A 21,236-nucleotide genomic window follows, 5' to 3' on the forward strand; every position below is an offset into this window, starting at 1 on the left:
CTTTCTTCTCTCTTTTTCTTCCTCTCTCCTTCCCTCTCTCCCTCCCTCCTTTCTCTCCTCTCCTCTCCTCTCCTCTCCTCTCCTCTCTTCCCCTCCCCTCCCCTCCCCTCCCCTCCCCTCCCCTCCCCTCCTCCTCCTCCTCCTCCTCCTCCTCCTCCTCCTCCTCCTCCTCCTCCTCCTCCTCCTCCTCCTCCTCTTCCTCCTCCTTCTTTCTCTCTCTCTCTCTCTCTCTCTCTCTCTCTCTCTCTCTCTCTCTCTCTCTTTCTCTCTCTCCTCTCTCTCTCAGCATTGTTTCTTGGTAGTTTCACTACAGTATATGGTTCAAAAAACTCCCATGCCAAAGTCTTCTTTTAGGTCATATGAAATGTAGCTTCCATGGCTCTGGCTCAGTTGAATTGATCACTGCTCTCTGACTGGATTTCAGAAAATTGGATGTTAAAAAACCTTTCTAAGAGTTGGTTAAAGATATTAATCTTTCAAAATCATTACTAGTTCTATTTTTGCTATTTTAAAGCAGCTTTATTAAATTGCAAGAGACTAAACTGCATGATTTTAATTTGTTTTTGATAATACAGATCTGTGATATTTCTAGATTCCATTACTAAAAACACACATTGAATAAGTCTAGTGCACTTATCCAAGGGGCTCAAAGGACGTTGTTTTAGATCAGTGGAAAATGGCGGTCCCACCATTTTCTCTCTTAACCATTGTAGGGGGAGAGGCTGATACTAAAATCTGGTTTTCTAATTTGCTCTGGATTTGGTCTTGCTGAGCAAAGGGTAAAGGTGGGACTTCCTTGTCCCAGGAGGAAAAAGAGACAGAGGAAAGAGAAGAGGCTTTTAGGACAGGCTTTGGAATGAGAAGCACACAACAACCATGTAAGATCTTGGGGTAGCTAGAACCAGTGGTCTCCATCACTGATGGAGGCTGGCTCATATAGGCTAGCTGATACAGGTAAGCTGACAAGTTTAGGGAAGGAGATTCCTCACTGAGCAATCGTGCTATCTGACAAGTCCTAAGATAATAAAGCTTTCTGAATGTTTTTTCTCCTGTGGAGCAAAGGTGGATAGAGATGGAGAGAAGCTGGGTCCCTGATGGCAGTTTTGAGAAGCTAAACACGGAGGGGCTGGGAGCACAATTACAGCACCCAGGAAGGGCAGTAGCTTGCCATTGGCAGAGCTAAGCTGGGAGGAACTGTCAAGTTGGGAGTAGGGCCAGTGACAACCAACCTCAGAGCTAAGTTGGGAGCAAGGGCTGCAGTCCTGAGAAAGGCAGTAGCATGTTTTAAAATTATTCGCAACAGTTCATACCTGTATTTCCATCACAAGGAAAGTAGAAGAAAGATCTTGAGTTTGAGACAAAAGTATGAGACAGAGGAGCATGGTCAAAATGGTGTGGCGATGCATAGCCTTGTCTCAAAACGACCCCAAAACACAACAACAAATAATTTGTAGGTTCATGAATCCTAAGATATGTTTAATATGTTAATAGAACAATAAAGAAAGCAAAGATTATTTAGCTTTGATGAATCATACTGTCTGATCAAAGACAGTCAAGTCAAGGTAAACAGCCTGTTTTCTTGTGTTTTAATTTTTGTGACATTTCATACCAAAGTATTGTATTTACATCATTTCTACCCCACCTCAGCAACTCTTTCCATTCTCCTCACTTTCTCCCAAAGTTATTACCTGAAAAATATTGATTTGGGTGCATATATGAGTCTGTATCATCATCATCATCCTGGGGAGGAGACTTCTAGGTTGGTTCTAGCTCTATTCTTCCAAGTCCTGTGTCTGAAATATGCAGTAGCTTCAGTAACAGGCTCACATGTTCAAAAGATGGGAGATAACCATGGGCAACATCAATAGCCTATATTGCTTTCAGACTTGGTTGCATTCCCCTGATCAACAACTTGAAAGGAGGCTTCCCATGCTAGGGCACTGGGGCTTTTGTTAAGATAGCTTACATAGTATGTACACTAGGCTGCATTCAAATTCATAGTGATCCTCTTGCTCCTACATTCTGAGTGCAGGGATCACAAGTTGTGTCACCATGCCAAGCTTAGTAAATAGCTATTGAAGGTCATAAAATTGAAATGTAATAAGTAATTCTGAAAGCCTGAGGTTCTGCTTTTTTGGAAGATTCTGCTGGTCACAGCTCTGAAAGCAGCAGGCTGACAACATTCAAGAATTTTCCTAGCAGCATTACTCATCATATCCCAAAATAGGAAAAAATCCAAATGCCTGTCAGCAGTAGAGTGAATAAATAATTTATAGCATATTAGCATTGCTTAGCAATGAAAAGGAACTAACTACAGATACATGTTACATTATGGGTAACTCTTTCATAGTTTTGTTTTGTTTTGTTTTGTTTGTACTTTACTTTTGAGTCAACTGATTTCGTTTGTGTTCAAAACTAAAGAAGGTGAATCCTAGATAAATCTTACAGACATTACTTGGAAAACCATTTCTTTTCTTTCTTTCCTTTTCTTTTTTCTTCTTTTTCTCTTTTTGGTGTGTTTGTGAAATGTAAAGGAACATGTTATACAATTCCATTCATATAAAGTTCGAAAAGTAGGGAAAGTATGCTGAAATACAGTGATTAGAAATTCAAACAAATGACAAAAATGTAAATAGATGCCTTGAAATGATTTCCATAAATGTCTGTCTGTCTTTCTTTCTTTCTTTCTTTCTTTCTTTCTTTCTTTCTTTCTTTCTTTCTTTCCTTCCTTCCTTCCTTCCTTCCTTCCTTCCTTTTTTTTTTTTTTTTTTTTTTTGTATAAAGTAAACTGTATGTCCGGCCACTCCACATCTGGTAGTGTACTCGGGAGCTTGAAGCAGAAAGATTTTGTTTGAAGGTAGCCAGGGCTAAAAGGGCCTGGTTTAAATCAACAAACCAACAAATGAGCATAGATTTGCCTGTGCTGGCTGGTTTGGCATAAGCTAGGGTCATTTAGGAAAAAACTCTTTTGAGAAATCAATTGAGGAAATGACTTTACCAAATTGGTCTGTGAATTTTCTCAATTACAATTCATGTGGAAGGATTCAGCCATAGTGGGCAACACCAGCCCTGGGAAGACGGCCTTGGGTTTAATAACAAAGCAGGTTGAACAAGGCAGTAAGCAGCATTCCACTACAGCTTTTGCTTCAGTTCCTGACTATAGGTTCCTCTCTTGAGTTTCTGTTTTAACTTCCCTATGTGGTCTGTGACCTGGGATATGGAAGCCAAATAAACCCTTTTCTCCCTAAAATTCTTCTGGTCATGATGTCTATCACATCAATAGAAACCTAAATAATACACCACTCCACCTCTGAAACTGTTCTCCCAGATTCTGTAATGTGATAATGGGCAGCTTTTCTTGCACCTAATGCTACTTTTGGGATTTAGAGAGATCCAGTTTTAAGCTCTCTTCCATATCACATACTTACATACATGACAGGTAATTATGAGTATTTTTGTCAGCCAGTGTTTTCTGGATGATTATGATGATGATGATAAGGATGATGATGATATCAAAATCCCATTTCTATAACTGCTCTTTGTGATTGTTAGTCTTAGTTATTAAATTGGCTACATCTGGAATTAAACTAAGACCTAAGTAGCTGGGTATAACTATGAAAAATTTTTCTTCAGATCATTTCAGGTGGAAAGACCAACCTAAATTTAGATCATTTGTGGTAGGAAGACTCATCTAAAATCTGGGCTACACTTTCTGTTGGCAGCTTTTATAAAGGACATGGAAAAAGAAAATACTTCCTCCTGGTCTGTTTGCTCTTACTTTTGATGACAAGTTCATTTCCTCGCTGGAATTAGAACCTTCTTTTTCAGGATTCTGACATATATTCTGATGACCTGCTGAGAAATCTGGTCTCATAGACTGAACAACTATTGAATTCCTGGATTTTCTGTCCACACAGCTATTGTGAAAATAATAATCCACTCTAATGAATCCCATATATTTTATCAGCTCTGTTTCTCTAGATAGCTCTGACTAATACACTTCCCCCCAATACTCTGCCTACTACCATAATATTTTTATTCTACATAATCACACACACACAGAGGGGGGAGGGGGGGAGAAGAGGAGGAAGGGGAGAGGGAGAGGGATGCATATGGAAATCAGAGAACAACCTGCAGGAGTCCATTATCTTCTTTCACCATATGGACCCTCATGTCTTTTTTGCCCCGGTCATGTCTTGTGCAGGTAGCCAGACCTAACATATATATATATATATATATATATATATATATATATGTGTGTGTGTGTGTGTGTGTGTGTGTGTGTGTGTGTGTGTGTGTGTGGTGTGTACATATATATATACACACACATATATAAAATATACATATGTATATATATGATGCATATGTATATATATATATATATGCATTATTTCATATGCATTATTTCAGCCTAGTCATTTTCAGAAGACAGTATTTTATATGAGTCCTCCTCATCCAGGTCTTACAATTATTTCGTGCCCCTTTTGATAATATAATCTGGGTCATAGAGTGGATGCTATAGAAGTCTGTTCAGGAATGAGTACTCACTAGTCATTTATTTTTAGCACTTTTGACAGTTATGAATCTTTCTATTTTCTGACTGCTGCAAAAAGCAGCATCTCTGGTAAAGATAGATAGTAGTACTAGACTGAGTGTAAACTATAAATATTTATAAGGCAGTTTGGCTATATATTTATTTAGATTCATGTCAGTAGTAAGTTAAGCCTGATGACCTCTGACCCATCTAGCAATAGTTTTGTTGTCCAGGTGTGTGTATGTATGTGTGTCAGGATGTGAGTATATGTACATAATTTTAGGTGCTTGTTGAGGCCAAAGGTGTCAGAGGCTCTGGAGTTGGAGTTACAGATGTGAGCTGTAACTGGGAATTCAATCTAGTTCTCTGGAAGAAGAACACTTGCTTTTAATGATGAACAATTTTACCAACCTCTTAGCTATTCTTCAATATACTGATGGTTAAATAAATGCTCAGTATTAATTTCTCAGTTCTTAATTACTTAAATAATTAAATAATTCTTATTTACTTTTACTACCTCTGCAAAAATGCATTAAAACCTAGTTTATCCACTTAATGGCTTCATTTTCTGTGTTCTTGATGTCATATATTTAAATTTTTTAAAGATTTAATTTATTTATGTGAGTACACTGTAGCTGCTTCCAGACACACCAGAAGAGGGCATCAGATGCTATTACAGATGGTTGTGAGCCATGTGGTGTGAACCACCATGTGGTTGCTGGGAATTGAACTCAGGACCTTTGGAAGAGCAGTCAGTGCTCTTAACTGCTGAGCCATTTCTCCGGCCCTCAATTTTCTATCATAAACCTTATAGTACATTACAATTATTTCTAGCAGCTGTTACTTGCTTTTTTTTTTTTTTTTTACAAAGTTATTCTTTCAGTGTTTTTTCTTCCTTCTTACAATTTTATGTTTTCATCTGGAATGATTTTCTTGCAGCATGAAAAATTTATTTTAGAAAAGACTTGCTGGCATGGACATTGCAAGCTTTATTCTCCAATTCATTCTTCTTTTACGTTTATTTATAAAGAATGCATTTTGAAGAATAGAGAGATGGCTTAGTGATTAAGAGCAATAGAAGCTCTTCCAGAGGACCTAGTTCAGTTCACAGTAGAGTGGCTCACAACCATCTGTAATTCCTGTTCCAGGGCTCTAATGTTTTCTTCTGGGTTTAGAGGGCACCTAGCACACATTTTGTATACAGATATACATACAGGCAAAACACCCATATACATAAAATAAAAATTATTATTTCATCTGAGTTTGGAACACTAGGATGGCTGCTTTTCTTCTATCCTATTCTTGAATATTTCATTCCATTGTCATTTTGTAACCATAATTTGTAATATAATGGCAGTTGTCATACTTATTATCTATACCTTAAAGACCACTTGTCTCATTTTCCTGGTGACTTTTAGAGGAATCTAACTATTTGGTTTTTTAACAAGTGGATGATGATGTACTTAGATTGAGTTCTCTTTACATCACACCCCCCCACCCCAGTGTTTGCTACTCTTTAATTTGTAACTTCATAGCTTTCAATGCTTTGAAGACATTGTTTTTATACTATTTCACAATAATCCTTCTGCCCCATATTTCCATGACACTCTACTGGAACTTATATTACACCAGTGTTAGGTTATTTAATAATTTATTTTAAAATTTATTCTTCCTTTTTGTTATATAGTGATATACTGTTAAATCCATTTAAATCTTTTAAAAAAATTTATTTTGTTTACATTCCAAATCTTGTCCCTCCTTCTGGTTCCCCTCCCAGAGTTCTTCACCCCACCTCCCTTCCCTTTTGCCTCTGAAAGGGAGTTCCCCCACCCACACTAACCCACCCACCCACCCCCACCTCTCCATACTTCACCTCATTGCCCCATCCCTAGGCATCCCACTTCCCTGGGGCATCAAGTCTCTATAGCATTAGGTGCATCCTCTCCCATAGAGGCCAGACAAGGTAATTTTCTGCTTCATATGTGCCAGGGGCCAAGGACCAATCAATGTATGTTCTTTGGTTGCTCCATGGGTCCAAGTTAGTTGACACTGTTGGTTTTCCTATGGGGTTGCCATCCCCTTCAGTTCTTTCAATTCTTCCCCCAACTCTTCCATAGGGGTGCCCAATCTCAGTCCAATGGTTGTCAGTAAGTCTCTGCATCAATCTCAGTCAGCTTCTGGTAGAGCCTTTCAGAGAACAGCCATGATAGGCTCCTGTCTGCAAGAACAATATAGCATCAGTGATACTGTTAGTGTTTGTTGCCTGCGCATGGAATGGATCCCAAATTAGGTCAGTCATTGGTTGGCCTTTTCTTCAGTTTCTGCTCCATTTTTGTACCTGTATTTCTTTTAGACAGGAACAATTTTGGGTCAAAGGTTTCGCAGGTGGGTTGGTGACACCATCCCTCTACTGGGGGCCCTATCTATCTACTGGAGGTGGTTGCTTCTGGTTCCATTTCCCCACTGTTAGGCATTTGGCTAAAGTCATCCCCATTGAGTCCTGGGAGCATCTCACATTCCAGGTTTCTGGGACTTTGTAGAGTTTGCACATCTCCCTCCCCTCCCCCGCCCCCCCGCACCAGCAGCTGCATATTTCCATTCATTTTCATGTCCCTGTGTGCTTCTCTCCTGTCTCCTAGTCCCCCATACCTGATCCTGCACCCTTTTCCCCTCCTCCTCTCCCTCCCACAAGGTCCATCCCTTCCTCTGCCTCCAGTGATTATTTTGTTTCCCCTTCTAAGTGGAACAGAAGCATCCTCACTTAGGCCTTCCTTCTTGTTAAGCTTATGTTCTATGGGTTGGATCATGAGTATGCTGTACTTTTGGGCTAATATCCACTTATCAGTTAGCATATACCACACATGTCCATTTAATTCTTAATTGAGACATGGAAGTTTTTATTTCTACACTATCCATTTAATTACATTTTAGTTTCAGGTTTCTGTTGAAATTTCTTTATAGTTTCAGGTTTGTTTGATTTTATTTGTGTGTGTGTTTTGTTATTGTTGTTATTGTTACAACTGCTAAACTATCAAGGCATGTATTAGTCAGGGTTCTCCAGAGGGACAGAACACACACACAGGATTTATTAGAGTGGTTGACAGGCTAGTTCAACTAGTCCAACATTGGCTGCCTATCCACAAAAGTTCAAGAACCCAGGAGTTGTTCAGTCTATAAGGTGATTGTTTGTATTATACCTCTGAATCTTGAAGCAAGCTCCATGGCAATTAAAGATTGAACATGCCAGCCATGGTGAGGGCAAAGAGCAAATGTTTCCTATTGTACAGACTTTATATAGGATGCTATCTGAAGGTATAGCCCATATTTAAGGTGGATCCTCTCACTGCAAAAAAAAAAAAAAAATGTGGATTTAGGGTGGGTCTTCTAATTTCAAATAATTCAATTATTAAAAAAAAAAAAAAACCCTCACAGGTATACATAGCTTCTTGGTTTTAGTTAATTTCAAGTTGACAACTAAGAATATCCATCATAAAGCATTTAACTGTTGTTTTCTTGTTTCTCTTTAAAACATATTCTTGGTAAAGATTAAGACTTTTGAGTAGAGAATAAAAAAACTAATTCAAATCTCTGTCTCTCAACACTGTAAGTTTTGAACTTATTCATCTGCTCTATACAAATTCAAAATGTACTTAATATCTTAAGAGGAAATCCTGAATTTGTTAGTATAATCTTTTTTATCTGAGTAAAATTTAGCATCATAAGGCCCCGAGAGATTTCACTTTGTCTTTTAGGACCAAGTTTCAAGATGAATGAATTGCCTCAGAACTCAGTAATTACACAGAGAAATTAAATCAATTAAGTCTACATCTTAGATTGCATTACTTAAATATTTTATTCTCTTGTCAATCTTTCGTTTATTTGTGCTGTCAATTGTTGACTGAAGTACATAAACACATTTCACTTTGATTTTAGTTTTGGTTTCTTTTCTCTCTCTCTCTCTCTCTCTCTCTCTCTCTCTCTCTCTCTCTGTTTAGTTTTACCATTTATGCTTTATATATTTTGAAGGTACGTTAATAGGCACACATGAATAATTCTATCTCCTGGCTGAATTGGAACTTTTGATGTCAGTATTTATTTCTTTTTATTTCTACTTAGGATGATGCCTTGGAATTTACTTTGTAGAGTTTGTGTTATACGTATGTTATTACATGTTCTTAATATGTAAGTGTACTGGATAGTTTTATGTCAACTTGACACATGCTAATGTCATATGAGAGTGGGGAATGTCAATTAAAAACCTACTTCCATAAGATCAAGCTGTTAGGTTAGCCAGGCATGGTAGCACAAGTTCAAGGCCAACCTGCTATTGTAGGAGAGCCAGGGCTGTTACTCAGAGAAATCCTGTTTCAACCCCCACTCCTACTTCCACTCCAAATAGAAAACCCCAAAAGAATACAGCAACAACAAAAACCAGATCTCATTTCATGCTATAATATAGCCTGTGAGAGCATGTTTTTAATAAGTAATAAATGGAGGAGGAACTATCCCTATTGTGGCTGGTGCTATGATTAAACAGGTAGAGAAAGCCAGGGGAAGCAAACAAACCAGTAAGCAACACTACTTCATGGCCTCTGCATCAGGTTTTGGGCCTAGGTTCCTGCCCTTTTGAGTTCCTGTCCTGCCTTCTTTTGATGATTAATGCTGACATGAAAGCATAAACTAAATAAACACTTTCCTCCCGAAATTGCTTTGGTCATGGTGTCAATAACATCATAGCAATAACTGAAGAGTTCTTTTTATTCCATTTTTGTCTCCACTCAGAAACTAGAACATAAACCATTTGTTATCCATCCTAAGTGTAAGGTATTTTGCTTCTACAGCTGATTGGCCTGTTTGGGTGCTCTGAGGGGAGAAGCTGCAGTCTCTGGTTTGTACCTCATAGTAAAACATCAGGAAGCTAGGTAAAGTGACCTTTGTTCTATCTCAGCAGGGATTGCACTTCTCTATGTCTCCAGAAGAGAAAAGGAGAGAAGCTTTCCTTTGTTCTAAGCACTTTCAGAGTGTGTGTTCACATGGTAAAAAGTTCACTATGAGTTGGCACATAAATTCAGGTCATAAATTGAATGAGAGGTTTATAATAGAGAATTTCTACATGCTTATCCACTAGGAGTAATTATCTGGCTAAACATTCATCATTTGTTACTAGTTTACAGGTTTATGGAAAGTTAAAGACCATAACTAAGTTGTTCTTGAAGTTTTGTATAGATAAACTCAGTATATCTTCTTTTATGACCTTCAGTTAGTGGTTTTTATAACTCCTTGGAATGTGTCCCAGGTTTTAAAAGTCTGTTGTTATCTCAGAAGCAATTAAGCAGTTCTGTTATAAAAGTGTCTTTATCTGTGTTGTCATTCTGAAATGATGGTGACCCTAGCATGCTAGTAGTTTCTGCAGGATAAACACTCTTTCTTTGCTTACTGTTTGTGTCTGGTGTCTTCCTTCAGTGAATTTCAGACCCTTACATAGTAACCCTGACTAAGACAGTAAAGTATTGTGTACCATGTAATATCTGCCACTCTCAGTTTGTTTTATAAAATATTATTATGGTAATACTGTTTTGATTAGTGTACATAGGTTTTCATTCTTTATGTTTTTGTCCTTTCTACTTCCCTGTTTTCTTTTAATAGCATACAGTTGAATTTTATTTTCTGAATATTTTTTCTTTTCTGTAGCATTTGGTTCATTTTGTTCACTGTTTTTAATAATGAAATCATTTTGTTCTTGTTATGTTCATGTTGTTTTACCATATTTTCTGCTTCTATCATGTATTTTTCTGTATTGTTGTAAATTTATTAATTTAGATTACAGTTTTCATTCTACAGATTTGAAAGAATTTTAAAAATTATTCTATAGTTGTAGTAAAAATTACTTTGACTATGTGTCTGGTAACTTTGAGAAGTTTTTGTTATTCTCTAGGATGATATAAGCATTATGGACAAATTTAATTATATTAACCCCCCCAAAGTCACAGGTAACTATTAGAATGTATTTTAATTCCATATATATTCTGAAAACTCTACTATAATAGTGCTGATTCAGTTTTTCATGATTTATTTTTAGATTATATCTGCATTGTATTTGATTTTCTCATGTGGCTTTGAACAATCTGTTATTTAATTTTTATTTTTATTTTTTGTAATTTTGTGGAACACCTCGATTTTCTTAAATTTTCCTTATTTGTAAGGAATAACTCCTTAGGGTCTCATCTCACATCATGAAGCTTTGCCAGAAATTCCATCCCTGACAGACTCTGGTTCATTTTATCTCCTATGTCTGTAAGCTTGTCAAATCATCATTAATTCATGTATCAACAAAAGGCTGAATTGTATCTGCATTCCTGAAACAAACAAACAAAAACTCTCCAGTCAGCTAAAAGTGTTTGCCAATGGGAATCACCTAAATGGGCCTCATGAAACAATTTAAATGAAAAAAAATCATAAACTTTACCAAAGAATTCAAGAGTTTAAAGAAGACATATAAAATCAGTTCAGTCAACTTAAAGGTAATAAGTTAAAGAAAAATGGTGTGATGACCAAGAATATACAAACACAAAGGCGATCAAATGATTAAAACAATCCAGGATTTCAAAAAGGAATCCAATAAAGAGATAGAAACATTGAAGGGGCCTTAAGCTGCTAAGCTAGAACTTAAAAATTTAACCCAACTATAAAACTCAAAGGAATGCCTTATAAGTAGAAAAAGAATCCAGCAGAATATAGAATATCAGGTCTGGAAGATACAATGGGGGATCTAGATGAAATAAGCAAAGAAAATGAATAAAAAACATAGAAAAGGAATGTACAAAGAATTGTTGTACACCATAAGAAGACCAAACCTTAGATTTATAGGAATAGGTGTGGGAGAACAATCCTAAGCCTGTGACATAGAACAGATCTTCAATAAGATTACAGAAGAAAACTTCCCCAAACTCAGGAAAGAGAGGTCATACAGATAGAATAACATCACAGGACAACAAACAGACAATACTATAAAAAATATGCATGGCAGACCATAGTTAAAACACTAAGTGTACAAATAAAGTGTATTGAAAACTGAAAAGCAGAAAAGAAAGTCACAAACAAAGGTAAACCCTTCAGAATAACAGCTGATTAGCTGATTTCTCAGTGAAAACACTGAAATCCAGAAGAGCCTGGAACAATGCATTCAAGCTCCTTAAAGACCAACCAAAGTCATATACCTAGCAAAACTACCTATCATGTTGAAGGACGGAAAGCAAACAAACAAACAAATAAACAAGCAAACAACTTTCCATGATATAAATAAGCCTAAAATATATTTCCAAACTAAGATACAGAAAATATATTAGGAAAGCTGCTCTGAGCAGCCTGCTATTCCAGTGGGATAACCATTCTTGCCCCACTTCTCCCACCTTCACCAGACCTGTTAAGCCTGAACCATACAAGTTAACTTTCCTTCCTCCACTCATCTTTCCCTGCTTGCTGAGACTTCTGGTCATGGCAAACTGCTCTGAGCAGTTTTCTATCCCAGGCAGATATCTATTTTCCCTCAACCTCTCTGCTCACCTTCATCGGATCTACAGCTTCTGAACCATACATACCTGCAAATCCAGAACCATACAACCCCAGGATACACATCAGAGGCCTGCCATAACAGGACCATCGAGGTTAATCCACCTCCCAACACCTACTACAACAGGAGAATCCAGGGAACAAAGCCATCAAGATGGTTAAAGGCCCTTGAAAAAACACAATCAACAAAAGGCAGAGCAAAATGTCACCTTCAGAACACAGCTGCCCTTCTACAGCAACTGTAGAAGGTGTGGCAACTGGATATTCTAACACAAGGGAAGTGCACAAAAATGAGTTTAAATTCAATTTTACAAAGATAATAGATGATTTTAAGGATGAAATAAATAAATTTTTTAAAGAAGTACAGAAAAATACAATCAAGCAGGTAATGGTCTTTAAAAAGGAAACAAATTTCTTAAAGATATACAGGAAAATACAATAAGACAGGTGAAGAAAATAAACAAAACTGAGCAAGACTGAAAGTAGAAATAGAAGCAACAAAGAAAACATAAACTGAGGGAATACTGGAAATGAAAAACTTAGGAAAAGAACAGAAACAACATATGAAAGCATCACCAACAGAATACAGGAGATGGGAAAGAGAATATCAGGTACAGAAGATACAATACACAAAATTGATACATCAGTCAAAAGAATATTAAATCTAAAAAATTCCTGACACAAAATATCCAAGAAATCTGGGATACCATCAGAAGATATAACATATGAATAATAAGAATAGAAGAAGGTGAAGAGTCTCAACAAAAGATTTTCAACAAAATCATAGAGGAAAACTCTCCAAACCTAAAGAAAGAGATGCCTGTAAACATACAAGAAGCTTAAAGAACACAAATTAGACTAGACCAGAAAATAAAATCTTCTCACCTGATTATAATCAAAACATACAATCTTCAGAAGAAAGAAAGAATATTAAAAGTAGCAAGGGGAAAAAATGACAGGTAACATACAAAGGCAGACCTATCAGCATTACACATGACTTCTCAACAAAAACTCTAAAAGCTAGAAGGGCCCGGAAAGATATCTTGCAACAGGCCTGTATGTGGATTATATTCTTCTAGGTGGACTATATTGTATGGCGTCAATAGAAAAGAAAGCATCTAGGCTGGCAGAGACTTGAAATGCCAGCATGGGGAGATACCCAGGGGTTCCCTACCTGCTCAGAGAAGAAGTGGAGTGCCAATCTGTGTACGGGAGGCTATCTTTGGAGATGTCTGGCGCATCCATGTGGCAGGGTTCAAGTAAAGGGGAAAGGACATGAGCATGCAGGGGGAATTGCCTCCTACAATTTGCATTGCTGCCACCATTGCTGCTGCTGCTGCTGCTGCTGCTGCTGCTGCTGCTGCTGCTGCTCTGGTTCCCTGGCAGATGCTGTTGTTCTGAGACACTGTACTGGTTGTACTGAGCAGAGCTGGGCTGAGCAGGTAGGAGGGCTGGCTAGCTGGCAATGGGAATGCAGGGGAGCTTCTGGTTGTGAAAGCTTTGGGAGAACAGTTCTTTTCCCAGGCAGTGTTACAGCACTTAACGACAGATGCTTTCAGACTATGGAGTAATTCTTACATACATTTATTCCTTCTGGAATACAGTTTTGGGGTGGGTTGTGGTTTGACAGTAGGTGCTTCTTATTGGCTTTTTCTGAGATATTAGTGACACCTCATGTGCATGTTCAGGGGCTTGGGGATGCTGCCCCTACATGACTGATGGCCACAATTTTCTATATGGGGGCTGTGGCTACAAGACAGGGGCCTGATGCTGGGAGTAAATGAAAGCTCCTACTATCCCTTCAAGGATCCCTGGGGCCTCAAGCTTTAATTCGACCTTACCAAGCTTCCTCTCATGGTCCACTGCCCCTCAGCTTTCACTTTCTTTTTATAAAGGTGTCAGCAGAATAAACGTTTCTTATGTTGGGAACAGTTTGATACTGAACCAAGACCTGATAAGTAGTGATCTTTGCAATGCTACTCATCTGCTGCTTTACAAACTGAATGAGGCCAAGTGCCAAAAGAAACAAAGCTCCAATGGCTAGTATGAGGCCAAGGAGGGGAAGAAGCCAAGCTACCAAGCAGTTAGAGTACCACAGGGTAGAGGTGTTGGGAGAATATGCCAATGTGCCCGGATGTTCACCTGGAGCTCTTTGAGCATTTGTTTATCTTGTTCTACCAGCCCAGATTCGTTGACATAGAAGCAACATTCTTATCCCAGAAAAAATGCAAGCTCCTCCCTGTTCAGCAGTCAGTAAGTCCAGTGCTTTCCAGTTTTGGAGAACAACTCCTGATAAAGAGGTTATCTGGCATTTGAAGGGACTCAAGGCTCTCTAGTCAAGCTTATCCAGGAAGTTGCTGTCTAGATGTTGTGTTTGGACAAGGGATGCTCCAGCAGTTCCTGTCACACTCATTGAGACAGCAAGGGCCCATTCAATGAGCAGAAAAATAAAGATCTCACTTTTCTTTTGGCTTCCTCCCATCTGCAAGATGAGCTCTTCAGGTTTGTAGAGATAGATCTGGGGACCAATTATCATAAGGATGCGGGGGCCTTGGAAAGGAGGTTTAATACAGGTACCTGCAGTGCCTTTGCATCAGAGGAGAGCAGGATGGTTAACATATACTGACTTGGTGATAATGTCATGTGCGCATATAAGATGGGGTTTCGAGGAGGGCTGTACAAGGCAAAGCAGTGATGGGGGGGTCATGGGGAGGGCTAGGCTGAAAAGAGGAATGTCTTGTGGGTAAGGGTCCATGGAGTTCATGAAGGGAAAAGTTAATGGGAACGGCTGCTAATAATGGTTGGGAGAGAGAAGCACAGAAACCCATTGAAAGGAGTTGGAATGGGTGGTTAAGGGAAGGAGGTCATGCATGTTGGATGTACTCTATCTAGGAAAGGGTAGCTTGGAGTTCCTTCTGAGACTGATTTTCCTGTTGGAGAATATTATCATGGGTAAAGACTGATTTGGAAGCAGGAAGAAGATCACAGGAGACATGTAGGTCAGGTATGGGGTATTTGGCATAGCTGTTAGGATAAAGTTTACTCATGACTCTGGTTTGCCAATGTTTATCCTATGGATCACTTGTGGAAAGCTGAAAATGAGTTTCAAGGTTGGCGAGCATGGTGACCACACGGCTGGTGGATTCCCTTCTGCAGCTTCAATATCTGCAACCTCCACATGTGGATGCCTCCTGGAGACATTCACCTGTGGTTTGGTAAGGAAAGCAGAGAAAAGGGCTGGGGGTAGTGGAGATGGAATCCAGGTGTAGGGGAATTCAATCCTGGTCTGACATCCTTTAAGTGGGCAATCCTGGGTTCCTATAACTTTGTTGTGTCCATTACAGGTTTCCCTAGGAAAGAATCTCCAGTGGTAGGTGTTGGGAAGGCTAGGGAGAGGCTGGGCAGTAGCAGAATTAGTATGAAGAATGACTAAAGCAGCCATAAAAATAGAGGAAAGGGGAGCATGTGAGGGCACACAGCCTGGGCAGCAGTCACCAGGTCATGGATGACTTTCCAGGAGATCTTGCTGTCCCTATGGATGTGGTCTTTGTTTTGCCTCCTCCTCTTCCTCTGTCCTTGATCTGACAGTGAGAGAAGAGGGGTTTTCATGTTTGGTGGGGTGGTATCACAAATTTCTGGCAGGAACGCAGATAGGCTTAGTCTGGTTCTATGGAAAAACACAAACAAAACCCCTCCTGGTTGTAAGGAGAGGGTCTAGTCCCTTCCAAATTCTATCCAAAGGATCATGCCATTGTTCTAGGATGGGGGTTAATTTTGGTGTGTGCCAATAGAGGGAGGTAGGGGAGTGTCTGGAGTTTTTGTAGATGTTAAATATGTTTAGTGTAGTCAGAATCATTAATTGTACATATAACAACATCAGAAATCAACGACATAATGACTACCATACACATACTTCAGTAAAAACTTTAATCATTAGTGGTATTGATTCTCTAGTCAAAATGCACAGGTTGGCTGAATGGATCAAGAAACAAAATCTATTTATCTGTAATCTATAAAATAGCATAGCTTAAAGTATGGCATTACCTTAGAATAAAAGGATAAGAAAATATATTCCAATCAAATGGGGATAGAAAGCAAGTACATGTTGGTACCCTTCTAACTAACAAAACAGACTTCAAACTGAAATTAATCCAAAACAATTAGAATGGCATATTAATTAGATTAATTAATCAAACAATTAATTAAATGAGTTAATTAAACAGTTAATCAAGAAGTGCTCATTATCTTAATTATATATTCAGTAAAATATAATATGGCCAATTTCATAGAAAAGATTCTATTGGACTTAAAAATACAGAGCAACATCAATGAATCAATATTAGGTGATTCTACTTTTTCCAAAAGACAGGTTATCTGAACAACAACAACAAAAAAAAGATAGGGAAACATTAGAATTAAATGACATCATACAACAAATGGACTTAAGAGATTTCTCTAGAATATTTGACCCAAATAATGAAGAAGAAAAATTCAATTCAGCAGCACATAGAGTATTTCTAAAATAGGCTATACCCTGGGATACAAAACAAATATTTACAAATTCGCTGAAGAATGAAATACCTCTGTGTATTCTATCCGAACATAATTCAATAAAACTTAATTTTGTAGCAAATAAATATATACTAATATATAAACTCAGGAAGATTAAATAATGCAGTATGAATGCTGAAGTAGAGAAAGAAGAAATCAAGAGAGAAGTAAGAAAAGAAAAGAAAAAAAATGTCCCAGGAATAAAATAAAAAGTAAAGTTCCTTCCTGTCTGAGCTGGTGCCCTGAGCAGACCTTGGGCACTATCTCAGCACCCCGTCCCACAACACCCAGAGGAAGCTTGACTCCCAGGTGCTCTAACACACCCAGGATCATAGGTGAGAAGGTCACAACATTTGCCCCAACACTAGGAGTAACTGGGACCAGCAGAATCCAGGGACAAAGAAAGCCCCACCTGGCCAGTGGCACGGGTTCCTTTCTGCCTGAGCCAGTACACTGAGCAGACTTTGGGCACTAGCTCCATACCCAGTTCCAAAACACCCAGAAGAAGCTTGACTCTCAGGTGCTTTAACACACTTAGGATCACAGGATCTCAGGAGCTTGGTCACGCCATGATTACAAGTTTCTAGAAGCAGCTTGACTCCAAGGAGCTCTGATACACCTAGGATCTCAAGATCACAGGATCCAGAATCACAGGATCACAGACACAGCTGGACTCAGGAGTTCTGACACAACCAGGATCACAGGAAGGACAGGCTCCAGTCAGAGATAGGAAGGGCACTAGAGATAACCAGATGGTGATAGGCAAGGGCTGGAACATAAGCAATAGAAACCAAAGCTACCTGGCATCATCAGAACCCAGTTCTCCCACCATAGCAAGTCCTGGATACACCATCACACTAGAAAAGCAAGATTCAGATTTAAAATCGCTTGTAATGATGATGATAGAGGACCTTAGGAAGGGGATAATTATCTCCCTTAAAGAAATACAGGAAAATGCAGGTAAACAGGTAGAAGCCCTTAAAGAGGAAACACAAAATCCCTTAAAAATTTAAAGGAAAACACAACCAAACAGATGAAGATATTGAACAACACCATCCAGGATATAAAATGGATATAGAAACAATAAAGAAATCACAAAGGGAGACAACCCTGGAAATAGAAAGCCTAGGAAAGAGATCAGCAGTCATAGATGTAACACCACCAACAGAATACAAAGGATAGAAAAGAGAATCTCCTGTGCAGAAGATACCATAGAAAACATTGACACAACAGTTAAAGAAAATGCAAAACGCAAAAAGCTCCTAACCCAAAACATCCAAGATATCCAGGACAATGTAAAGCCAATGTAAAGCCCAAACCTAAGGATAATAGGTATAGAAGAGAGTGAAGATTCCCAATTTAAAGGACCAATAAATAACTTCAACAAAATTATTGAAGAAAACTTCCTTAACCTAAAGAAAGAGATGCCCATGAACATACAAGAAGGCTGCAGAACTCCAAATAGATTGGACTAGAAAAGAAATTCCTCCCATCACATAATAGTCAAAACACCAAATGCACAAATCAAAGAAAGAATATTTAAAGCAGTAAGAGAAAAAAGTCAAGTAACATATAAAGGCAGACCTATCAGAATTACACCAGACTTCTCACCAGAGACTATAAAAGCCAGATGATCCTGGACAGATGTCACATAGACCCTAAGAGAATACAAATACCAGCCCAAGCTACTATACTCAGCAAAACTCTCAATTACCATAGATGGAGAAACCAAGATATTCCATGATAAAACCAAATTTACACAATATCTTTCAAGAAATCCAGCCCTACAAAGGATAATAGATGGAAAACTCCAACACAAGGAGGGAAACTACACCATAGAAAAAGCAAGAAAGTAATCTTCTTTCAACAAACCCAAAAGAAGATAGCCACACAAACATGATTCCACTTCTAACAACAAAAATAACAGGAAGCAACAATCACTTTTCCTTCATATATCTTAACATCAATGGACTCAATTCCCCAATAAAAAGATGTAGACTAACAGACTATGTAGCAGCATATGTAAACAGGACCCAGCATTTTTTTTGCATACAGGGAAAACACCTCAGTGACAAAGATAGACACTACCTCAGAGTAAAAGGCTGGAAAACAATTTTCCAAGCAAAAGGTCCCAAGAAACAAGCCGGAGTAGCCATTCTAATAAAATCAATTTTCAAATAAATGTTATCAAGAATGATAAGGAAGGACACTTTATACTCATCAAAAGAAAAATCTACCAAGATGAACTCTCAATTATGAACATCTATGCTCCAAAAGCAAGGGCACCCACATTTATTAAAGAAAGATTACTAAAGCTCAAAGCACATATTGTACCTCACACAATTACAGACTTCAACACTGCACTCTCATCAATGGACAGATCACAGAAACAGAAACTAAACAGAGACACAGTGAAACAGGCAGAAGTAATGAACCAAATGAATTTATCAGAAATCTATAGAACATTTCATACTAAAACAAAAGACTATACCTTCTTAGCACCTCATGGTATCTTCTCCAAAACTGACCATATAATTGGTCACAAAACAAGAAAAGTGAAATAATCCCATGCATCCTATCAGATCACCATGGACTAAGGCTAGTCTTCAATAACCACAAAAACAATAGCAAGCCCACATACACATGGAAGCTGAACAAAGCTCTACTCAATGATAACTTGGTCAAGGAAGAAATAAAGTAAGAAATTAAAGACATTTAGAATTTAATGAAAATGAAGGGACATCATACCCAAATTTATGGAACACAATGAAAGCAGTGCTAAGAGGAAAACTCATAGCTCTGAGTGCCTCCAAAAAGAACCTAGAAAAAGCATACACTAACAGCTTGACAGCACACCTGAAAGCTCTAGAATAAAAATAACTAAATACACTCAAGAGGAATAGATGGCAGGAAATAATCAAACTCAGGGCTGAAATCACCCAAGTAGAAACAAAAAGAACTATACAAAGAATCAACAAAACTAGGAGCTAGTTCTTTGAGAAAATCAACAAGATAGATAAACCCTTAGCCAGACTAACCAGAGGGCACACAGATAGTATCCAAATTAATAAAAGCAGAAATAAGAAGGGAGACATAACAACAGAAGCCAAGGAAATTCAAAAAATCATCAGATCCTACTACAAAAGCCTATACTCAACAAAACTGGAAAATCTGGATGAAATGGACAATTTCCTAGACAGATATCAGGTACCAAAGTTAAATCAGGAGCAGATAAATCATCTAAACCATCCCATATCCCCCAAAGAATTAGCAGCAGCCATCAAAAGTCTCCCAGCCCCCCCCCAAAAAAAACCCTAATACCAATACTCTTCAAACTATTCCACAAAGTAGAAACAGAAGGAACACTACTCAATTCGTTCTATGAAGCCACATTTAAGCTTATACCTAAACCACACAAAGACCCAACCAAGAAAGAGAATTTCAGGCCAATTTCCTTTCTGAATATCAATGGAAAAATACTCCATAAAATTCTTGCAAACCAAATCTAAGAACACATCAAAACAATCATCCATCATGATCAAGTAGGCTTCATCCCAAGGATCCAGAGATGCTTCAATATATGGAAATCCATCAACATAATCCAATATATAAACTAACTCAAGGAAAAAGAACCACATGATCATCTCATTAGATGGTGAGAAAGCATTTCACAAAATTCAATACCCCTTCATGGTAAAAGTCTTGAAAAGATCAGAAATTCAAGACCCATACATAAACCTAATAAAAGCAATATACAGCAAACCAGTAGCCAACATCAAACTAAATGGAGAGAAACTTGAAGCAATCCCATTAAAACCAGGGACTAGACAAGGCTGCCCACTCTCTCCCTACCTATTCAATATAGTACTGGAAGTCCTAACCAGAGGAATTAGACAACAAAATGAAGTCAAAGGGATACAAATTGGAAAGGAAGAAGTCAAAATGACTCTAATTAGTGACAGGTGAAGATACATAGAAAAGATGGAGGGAAAGGGTAAAAAAACCCAGCAATACAGATGTATAAAAAGCTCATAAGGTATCATATTAATTACCTATCTAAATATCTTTAATATATTTAAGTTAGAATACAAATATGCATTTGCAGTTTGACTGGAAATCTCTCATCTGAGATGACAGTACTCTCTCTAAGAGCCATTGACCACTTTAACAAAATCTCAACACTGGGCATGAGAAGCACTTCTTCTAGTTGCTGGTCAATGTTAACCAAGAGACTTTCCAAACAGTATAGTATATTACATTTGCCCTTCATTGTACACCATGTACTTCGGCATAACAGACTCTGATATGGAATTCATCTGAAAACCTCATTCGGTGGGCTACCTTTCATGGTACTTGAAGGAACCATGACAATTTCCAAAAGATGATAGCAATGAACACTTCTACCCAGGTGTGGTACTTATGAACCACAGTAATGAGCATTGCAGGATAACCTAAGGGTGCTGTAGTGGCAGGCATACCTTGGTGGTAACCAGCAGTTCTCTAATTGGACTTAATACCCACTCAGCAAGAGGGAAGCCATACCTTAGACTGGAAACCTAGTTAACTATCCAAGATTAGTGAA

The 21,236-nt window shown here is 38.2% G+C and overlaps 1 long non-coding RNA gene across 1 annotated transcript in view; it reads right to left on the reverse strand.

The window, feature by feature from the left end:
* Positions 1-6,394: 6,394 nt before the first annotated feature.
* The window catches only part of LOC117695221 (uncharacterized), a 113,231-nt gene continuing 98,389 nt past the window's right edge, over positions 6,395-21,236 (reverse strand). Inside the window, exon 3 of the long non-coding RNA XR_004604586.2 lies at positions 6,395-6,752. This is a non-coding gene — a long non-coding RNA (uncharacterized LOC117695221). The remainder of the gene's footprint in view (positions 6,753-21,236) is intronic.

This window comes from Arvicanthis niloticus, chromosome 1 (genome assembly GCF_011762505.2).
Source record: "Arvicanthis niloticus isolate mArvNil1 chromosome 1, mArvNil1.pat.X, whole genome shotgun sequence".
Lineage (NCBI taxonomy): Eukaryota > Metazoa > Chordata > Mammalia > Rodentia > Muridae > Arvicanthis > Arvicanthis niloticus.